Raw genomic sequence first — 8,661 nt, 5'->3', positions numbered from 1 at the left:
GTGGTCCCATTATAGCCATCTATAAAACACCCAGATTTTCTGGAAACCTATAGTTCCTGACTATTTATAGCTCCATTTATTCTGCCTTCTCTCCTTCCCTACTTTCCAGTGTAATGTTTGTTTATTTAAAAAAGGTGTCATGTAATCTTTTCAGTAACGTCTGTGATAGGAAAGATCAAATGTAAGTTGTTAGGAAATTTTTTTAATGGAATGAATGACTTGCTAGGGAAAATGCATGCCCAAGAATGATGTCATCCGTGAGGATTCCATGCTCCTTTGTTTCCTGGGGACCTTTTGGGAACCAACTAGCTCAAAGCATGGTTTCAGGTAGAACAATGTCAAAATGATGTTACATGTGAAGGCCAAGTGTTCTATGAGTTTCAGTAAACTTTGTTGCCAAAGTAGTAGGGTGCCAGTGTTAGGACCCTCACGAGAGGAGTATTGAAAGGTGAGGCAGTGTCCTCGAGGACTCTAAGCATAGGCTTGAGAATAGTCATATCTTGCCTGTCATAAGTTCGATGTGTCCCTTTCACCTGGAAACATGTGTATGTATACTCAACATTGATGGATACATGCAGCATGTGGACCCAAGATGCCTCCCGTTTTGTTTGCTTTGGAGCAGGAGCCATAGCAGCTGATCTTTGCTGTGGCATCATCAGTTTGCTTGGCGTGTTTCGTGGTCCAGTCACATCTAGGTGTGTGAGTCACTGCTCTTTTGCTCAACTCAACTTTAAAAGATTGCAAATACAGAGATGTTGTGATAGGCAGCCGCTTTCCTGGCCATATTCCAACCCTGTTCTGGAGACAGTGTCGCAGTGAATTCTGACCCGGTTTGTAAAACTAACAAAATCCACAGAAGCTGGGTAACGGAATTAACCAAAGAGAAGGTATTTCTGGCATCTGGCTCCTGTCCTGTAGTCATGGCTTTGCTGATAGGGACAAGACATCGATGGAGCTACTTGTCTCCCGTGACTCTCAGAGTTTGCTGTTGTGGGATGACGGTGTTGGTTAGAGGATTTCAAGGAGCCTTGTTTCCTTGACTACCTTGCCATGAGAATCTCTATCACCACCAGGCCAGGCTGACCACTCTGAGTCACTGCTTTTGTCATATTGTATATTTCTAATCTGTTAGGTATGGGTGCAGTAAAGTATTCATCAGAAGAAGCAAGCAACCTTTTCTCATATTTTGGATATATATGTATGCACTAGTGTAAACTTTAGTAAGACAGGAAAATAAAAGAGCATTTAGCATGTCCATTGGTTAATGGAATTGTGTCATGCCTTTGTCCGATTTGAATTTTAAATCAGCCAGGATGGAGAACTGATTCCTTCTGGGTGCCACATGGGAGTGGAAGTGTGAGAGGTTTAGCAGCAGGGAGCTTGGGTTGTAACTCTGGCTTCTCTATTCACCAGCTCTCTGACCCTGGGCAGTCAGCTTTGTCTCCTTATAACTTCCCTAGTACTAGTCCTTATCTGAAATCCACATTAAATATACTCCTAAACCATGACTTGGAGACTAGTCCTAGGATCGGTTAGTCTTCCCCTTAATCTTCCGGATGGCATCTGGATCCTCAACATGTTTTAGATTCCTGGGTGTCTACTCACTGGCCATCAGATACTGGCCTGGGTATCTTCAAAACTCCACAGTTGTTCTGGCTTTCCCAGGTATGAAACTTAATTGGTCTAAGCGTAGAGCTCCGATACCAGGGTATCTCCCCTAGATAACCTCTGTGCCGTCTGGCTCAAGACCCATTTTTAGTTCTTGAATTTTGGTTTCATTAAAAAGCACAGAAATAGAAGAATATGTTTCCCTTTTAACCCCAGGTCTGGAGGCATGGGGTTACTTCAGACTGTCTGCAGCAGCTGACTGTGATTTGCCTCGTGCCAATCAGAGGCATAGTTTTGCCAGCTGCAGATAGTTTCTACAAATGTGTGATGTTTGGAACTCTAGGATGTTTTCAGAGGGTACATAAATGCTAGGGCCCTGAAAGGAAGGGTCGCTGGTTGCTGGTTGTTCAGGGGGGTTGAATGCAGTTTGTTAGTAGTTGTGCTGAAAGAAGAAACAAAGGGAAAACAAATTAGATTCAGGGATCACTATGAAACCCTGTCTCCAAAAAAAAAAAAAACAAAAAAAAACAAAAAAACAAAACCAATAAGCACTAAACAGTCAATCTTCATTTCAAAACAGAGTAGCTACGTCAGCACAGAACACAACACTTGCCTTTCTAAGTACTGCTCTGTCATGCATGCTCTCTGCCTGCTCTTAACCTTGGTGATCCAAGCCTTTCACTGAGGGAGTGCTTTGCATTTCGTACCCAAGCTACAACTATTAGAAAATGAACAAACAAGTCCAGGATATGAAGCTGTTCAGTAAGTAAAATTACAACTCCCCTTCTTTTGAAGAACTAGACGCCTATGAGAGTTTTAGATAACGTTTTCAATGTAAACAATAAATGCAGCCTTTGAGTGTCTTTGGCTTGATGAAGGAGCTTGGGTATGGACAGGAAGGTGGGAGAGACCCTTTTGGCTTTTCCTAGATGCTTATTTGTACGTCATGCAGTATTGCGTATTTATCCCTGGGCATGGCGTGCTGTGTATCCAAGACATGAGTATACCATCCCTTCCTTTTGAATAACTCTTGTTGCATGGTGTATAACTTTGTGTCTTTAGTAATTTCTCATGTTAGCAAAATCCCCCCAAAAGTAGAAAAATTCTTTAACCCCCCCAAAAAAAACCTTCTGTATAAGCCTGAGGTGCAAATATTTTAAGGGAAAGTCACCAATCAACTTTCTTTATTAGGAAGAAAGCCCAAGGATTTTGAGCATATCTGAAGCGACTCCAAAGCCATTGGCTGTGGCTCTAACTCTGGTTCGCTTCCCCATGCTTCCTCACAGCATCACGGTCATTCTGGGCCACTAGGATGTGATAGTTCATCTTAAAAGTGTTTCCCAATCCTTCTTTTCTTCTTTGTGTGTGTGTGTGTGTGGGGGGGGGAGGCAGGGTCTTGTTATGAAGCCTATGTGGAAGTTATGAAGTTATGTGGTCTAGAACTCCCCTCGAACTCTTGATCCCCACCTCTGCTTCCTCCTTCCGAATGATCAATCCTTGCTTCTTAAGCCAGACACATTCCTTTGCGTGTCAGTAGGAACAGTGTTCTCTGATATGAGACTTGGAATTGTGTGTGTGTGTGTGTGTGCGCGCGCGCGCGCGCGTGCGTGTGTGTGTGTGTGTGTGTGTGTGTGTGTGTGTGTGTACACATTGGTGCACTTCTAGAGGCCAGAGGAAAATGTTGGCTGTCTTCCTTAGTTACTATCTGCCTTATTCCTTTGTGATACAGTCTCTCACTGACCACGGAGTTTGACGTTTTCTGCTAGGGTGACTGGCTAGCAAGCTTCAGGCATCCTCCTGTCTCCACAGCACCCCGTTCCCAGTGCTGAGTTTGCAGACATACGCTGCCTTGCTCAGCTTTAAATGGCTGTGGAGGTTCCAAACTCAGATCTTCATGCTTGTGAAGCAAGTACTTATCCTACTGACCCATCTCTTGCAAACCAAACCCTCAGTTCTTATCAGAACCCTGGTACTCTCTCCCTTAACTCCCATTTCCTTGCTGCCACAGGCTGGTTTTCCATAGAATCACCAGGAATTCTGTTGTGAGATTAGACATGATTTCGAAAAGGTTTTTTTTTAAACCATTATCACTCCTGTATAATATTCATATACTTTTATTAGAATGGAAATACTAAGGACTTAAGACTTCTAAGAGTTTCCTCTTCCAGAGATTGATTTTTTTTCAGGAATGATGTAAAGACAGTACTTGCTCTGTCCCATGAGCTTCTAATAACCTTTACTCTTGGGAGACATTTCTTCGTGGTTTTCTCATATTTTTGCATTCTTAGGGAACATAGGAGCCTCTCTTTGTTCCAAGTGATCTTTCTGCCTTTATAAGAAAATGTTGGGAAGATAGAGATCATATCTCTGCAGAGCAAAGGTCACGTGTGTCCAGTATAGTGAAGATGCATAATCCCTCCATGGGCAAAGGCCAGAAAAGCTTACTAGCCTTAACAGAGATCCCACATTCAGATGCTGTTCCTCTGATGCACATATGTGGAACAAAGGCCCTGCTGTATTACCCAGTGACTGCTGCTGCTGGTCTGTACGACAGCATCTTTGGCTTCTTATATTCTGTAGGCATCACAGATAAAAGTATTAGCCCCGTCTTAGTTACTTTTCTGTTGCTATGACATGACACCGTGACTGAGGTGACTTCTAAAACAAAACGCTTAATATCAGCCTCACTGTTTCAGAGGGCTAGAGCCCATGACCATCGTGGTGTGGAACATGGCAGGCAGGCATGGAACTGGAGTGGTAGCTGAGCGCTCACTTCGGATCCACAAGCCCAAGGCAGAGGGAACAGTGGTGGTGGGCCTGTTCTTTTGAAACCTTCAAAACCCACCCCAGTGGCACACCTTCTCCATCAAGGTCGTATCTCCTTCTCCTTCCCCAAACAGTTCTATCAACGAAGGAGCAAACATTCAAATATATGAACCCATGGAAGCCATTCTCATTCAGACAGCCACACTCCATTTGTTAGTCCTTAAAGATTTGTCATCACACCATGGTGCATAATGTGTTTAGTTTAACCTCAAACATTCTTACAATCTTTCAGTTTCAACGCTTAAAAACAAAACAAAACAAAACAAAAAAACTGAAGTCCAAAGTCTCTTCTGAAACCCAAGGCAGTCTCTTTGTTGTAACCTTCCCGTAAAATCAAGAGCAAAAAGCAAATTAAATACTTCCAACCTACCATGGCACATTTCCATGACAAAGTGGAAGAACAGGGCCACAGTGAAGAGATACTGGATCAAAACACGATCAAAACCAAGAAGGGCAGACTCTAAATCTCCTGTTCAAGTCTCATGCCAAAGGGCTTATAAATTCCTCCATCCGTTCTTTAATGACGGAAACACACTTTTCTCTCTTACACTGACTCCACTGCCTGTATGTAGCTCTCTATTGTAGATATCCCATGGCTCTGGCATCTCCAATATCTTGGAATCTCCAACAAAATCCAGGCTTCATCCTCAAGCTTCATGCAATAGCCTTTCCAGGCTTCCATGCAGGGACACCCCTGACATTCCTGACCATAGCAGATTTCCTTAACTAACAAAGAAGATTCCACAGCCTTTTAACTCTTGTTCTCTTCAAAATGCTAAAGCCAGAACCACATGGCTGAAACTGCCTGCAGGGCATAGAATATGCCTCTCCTCCCTGAATTATATTTGCATATACTTTTCTTTATTGTTGTTCTTTGGGAACGGATAATTCCTTAAGCCTTTTCTTTTCACAAATTGCAGGATTAGCTGGGTGTGGGTCTTTAAAATTTCTTTTAATTAATTTATTTTTAATTTATTTATTTTACATCCTGCTCACTGCCCCCTTCCTGGTCACCTCCCTTTCTACAATTCTTCCCCCCTCTCCCTCCCCTTCTCTGAGTGGGTGGGGTTTCCCCTGGATATACCCCCTACTGCCACATGAAGTCTCTAGGAAGCTAGGCACATCTTTCCCACGGAGGCCAGACAAGGCAGCCCAGCTAGAAGAACATAGCCCTTGTACCGGCCGCAGCTTTTGGGCTCTCCCCCACTCCAGTTCTACTTCATGATGACCAAGCTTCACGTCTGCTACTTATGTGCAGGGAGGCCTAGGCCCAGCCTGCTCTACAATATTTTTTAAGCTTATGAAAGTAAAAGCTTTGTTTAGGATTTATTACCTTGAATATACCACTCCCTTTATTCCATTTAACACCAGGCCTTTCTCATCTCTTTGAGCATAAGACTTGGCTTCAACATTATATTCTCTGGTGCTCTTTGCNCCCCCCCCCCCGCCAAATTGTGTATTTTCTACTTTTTTTCCCCATGCTTTCTTTTTTTTCTTAGTAGATCTGTATAAAAGTGATCGCTAGTAACCCAACTGAGTCAATATTAGGCTATTAGGCTATCTTGAAATCTCCTCTGCCAATGAAATTAATTTTCAATTTAGCTTTTTGAAGTTTTTTTTTTTTTTTTTTTTGGACAAGGGCAGAAAGCAGCCTCATTCTTGTCCAGTTGATATTGTTCCCCTTTGAAATTTCTTAACCAGGCCTCCTCCACAGCCTTCCATTGCTCTCAGCACTGTTGTCTCCCAAGCTCCTGATAAGGCTGCCGGTTAATCTTTGTTTACAGCTTTTGACTGATTTCCTAGTCCAGCTTGCCCTCCAAAAGCAGCACAGTCAGGTGTGACACAGCAGTGCACCCCTCCCTGGTACTGACCTCGGCCTTAATTACTTTCTATTGCTGTGATGAGACATGATGACAACGGCAACTCAAAAAGGAAGCATTGAATTTGGGTGGGACTTAAAGTTCAAGAGGGTGAACCCATAACCATCATGACAGGAAGCATGGCAGGATGCAGAGAGAGAGAGAGAGAGAGAGAAAGAAAGAAAGACTGGGTCTGTCTGTAGTGGGCATCTGAAACCTGAAAGCCCATCCCAGGCACGCATCAACAAAGCCACACTTTCTAATCCTTCCCAAAATGGTTCTACCAATTAGGGGCCAAACATTCAAATATATGAGTCTATGGGGTCCAATCTCATCCACACCACCATAGACCCTTTGTAATTCTTAATTACTTTCTATAGCATAAAATATGTCTCATAACAATGTGTTTCCAACCTTCTTTGGTCATTTGTTTGAGGGGAAGTTGAGACATTGCGATAGATTGGGCTGATTTCTTCTTTTGGTGTCCTTTATCCTCTACCCTACATACTTTTCCCAAATTAATTTTTATTTTGGTCCTTTAGCCTTCAGGTATATAATCTCTAGCAGTTTACTGAATTTTTTTTTTTTAACAAATTCTCTGCTCATTGTTAATATATTCCCATTTTGTACAAGAGGTGCTTCTTTTGGTATGGCCTTAAACATGGGAATCTGGGGCTTTCCCAGAGTGCCTCAGTGAGCTCTATGTGTGGAGAAACATTTGTGAATGAGTACTCCAGATTAAGTAATGAAGTTGAGCCTGACTAGGGAATTAGTTATCTTTTCCACTAGAGGGCGCACGTCACCAAAGTTTAAGGATTTTAAAGACTTTTTAGAGACTTGTGGGTCAGGGATAAATTCACTTCACAACATTTGTTTGTGAGTGTATAAAAACACACTAGAAAACATTAGAAACTGAAATGTTTGTCTGGTTATAACTCAACTCCAGTTGAGAGCAAAGATCAAAGCTTTGTTTGTTTTTGGTTTTCCAGACGGGTTTCTCTGTGTAGCTGACTGTCCTGTACTTGGCTCTGTAGACCAGGCTGGCCTCAGACTCCCAGAGATCCATCTGCCTCTGCCTCTGGTGTCCTCAGACTAAAGTCATGGGCCATGCTGCTGGGCAAGATCAAATCTTAAAACATGAGCTCCTGTGATTTTTTTTTTCAGTTCTACAACCTGAAAATGTATGTCAGCATACATGCCCTGCCTGCAGACACAGTAGAAGCTAGACTAGAAGTTATGCACCTTAGTTTACTTTGAAAGCCATGAAAAAAAATCGATTCTACATCCCTGTGTTGGTCAGAGAGACAGTATCGACTACTTAGAGACTGAAGGAAGAACCGGGCAGAGAGTTGCTTTTTCCTCTTGTAAATGAATACATTTCCTCTTGCCTTTTACATTTTGCCCAAGGAGGTCAGAACTGACTTACGCATACATTCCCAGCAGTTTTTGGCTCGTAATAAGCCCAAGTAGTCCACCAGTGACTAGGTTTTGCATGTGAATGCTGTGGTTTAGAACCTTTACAATTTCCTATGCAACCTTTGAGTTTTGAGCTGAGAGCTTGCATAGTAAAATACATATGATGAAGATTCTTTCTTCTCTGTGCTCCCAAGCTCCCCACACCCTGGACCCTGGTCAGGGAGGTTGTGCTTTTAGTACAAATGAGGTGTGGGTAAAGTATTCAAAGTCTTTGGATTCACTGGAGAAATTCTGGGAAGATAAAAGGTAGACATGCACTACATTCTTTCTTTGCTTTAAGAGAGGGCCCGGTTATCCAGGAGGCTTGAATGGGGCACATGAAGTTGCCTTAGGTGCCCAGCCCAAATGTTATTTGACAGAGTTTTGAGAGAAATGCCTTATCTTCATTAACTTTATGGCTGGCTGCTCAGATCTCGGCCTTTGGTGGTGTGATGGTTTGAATAAGAATGGCCACCATAGGCTCCTATACTTGAACGTTTGCTCACCAGGGAGTGGCACTATTTGAAAGGATTAGAAGGATTAGCAGGGCTGGGTGGTGGTGATGCATGCCTTTAATCCCAACACTTGGGGAATAAGGGCTGAGGCAGGCAAATCTTTGTGATTTTTTTTTTTTTTTGTTTTTTTTTTCAAGACAGGGTTTCTCTGTATAGCCCTGGCTGTCCTGGAACTCACTTTGTAGACCAGGCTGACCTCGAACTCAGAAATCTGCCTGCCTTTGTGCTAGGATTAAAGGTGTGCGCCACCACGCCCAGCTAATCTTTGTGAATTTGAAGCAAGTCTGGTACACAGAGTTCCAGGAAAGCCAGGGCTACATGAAGAAGCCACGTTTCAACAAACAAACAAACAAACAAACAAGCAAGCAAACCATAAGGGTTAGGAGATGTGGCCCAAG

This window comes from Mus pahari, chromosome 10 (genome assembly GCF_900095145.1).
Source record: "Mus pahari chromosome 10, PAHARI_EIJ_v1.1, whole genome shotgun sequence".
Taxonomy (NCBI): Eukaryota; Metazoa; Chordata; class Mammalia; order Rodentia; family Muridae; genus Mus; species Mus pahari.
This window is presented reverse-complemented; position numbering follows the sequence as displayed.